Genomic DNA, 1,070 nt, shown 5'->3' on the forward strand with positions numbered 1-1,070 from the left:
TTTTTTTAAGGATATTTTAGGATATTGTCTTTTTTTCCCCATGCAAAATGGATCATCCCAATGAAAATATAAGATCACCAACTTTGCACGTTATCTGATCTCTGAAAACTAACATAAGGATCAACCTGTACTCCTGCAGTCCTCATCTGACACAGCATTCTCTCTCTGATCCGGTCACAGCTGCAAACCTTTCATGACAAACAGCTTTCACATCCATCTCACATTGAAGATTGTCAATCATAGCATTCCAGCTGTATGCAGCGGGCCAGTCGCAAACTGCTGGAGGCTTTTGAACCCAAACTAAGAGCCTGCTCTCCATGGCATTATGGCTTTGCTGAGTAGAACCTGTAGATGATGTGCTGCCTCCCACCAAGACATGTGATGTAAATATTGTTTTACAGAAATAAACTCACAGCTTTTTAATGGTTTCTCCACAACTCTCTTCTCTGCAGCAGAGAGAAATGGCCTCACCGGGAGACAGCGGGGTTTCGAAGAGCTCCTTCTATTTACAATCAGGATATATTGAGGGGGAAAGCCCTCATCTGCCACGTGACATGGACCACTCTCTTGCCATCGCCCGAGAAGAGGTACATACTCATCCATTGCATGATTCCACACCACAATAAAAAGACTGTATCTTAGTCTCGTCATTTTACATTTTATGAAAGTTTACCTTGAGTTAAATCTGTAAATTTTATACAATAAATCTAAATAAAGTGGTTAAAGCTAAGTTAAAAACTTTCACAAGCTCTGGACAGTCATAGAAACTTTCCCATGCTGTGTTTAGTTTCAGCATCTGAGGGTTGATTAACTGGAGTGATGAGAAATTATTTTTCTTCTGTATTTCAGAAGATTTAAAGTCAACATGAAATGAAATTTCTCAATTTCTCATAATTCAGTTTTCTAGTGAAACAAGAGACTTCTCCAATGATTTGGTCTGCTTAAACCCCTTGCTTTCTTACGATTGACTGCAAGCTCACACTCATTATTGAGTGCAATGCCCACATCTCAAAATACAATCAACAACCGTTGGATAGAACCAAGTCTATGCCCTATGTTGTTTTTTTGGA

This window comes from Sinocyclocheilus grahami, unplaced genomic scaffold (assembly GCF_001515645.1).
Source record: "Sinocyclocheilus grahami isolate Dianchi unplaced genomic scaffold, SAMN03320097.WGS_v1.1 scaffold11917.1, whole genome shotgun sequence".
Taxonomy (NCBI): domain Eukaryota; kingdom Metazoa; phylum Chordata; class Actinopteri; order Cypriniformes; family Cyprinidae; genus Sinocyclocheilus; species Sinocyclocheilus grahami.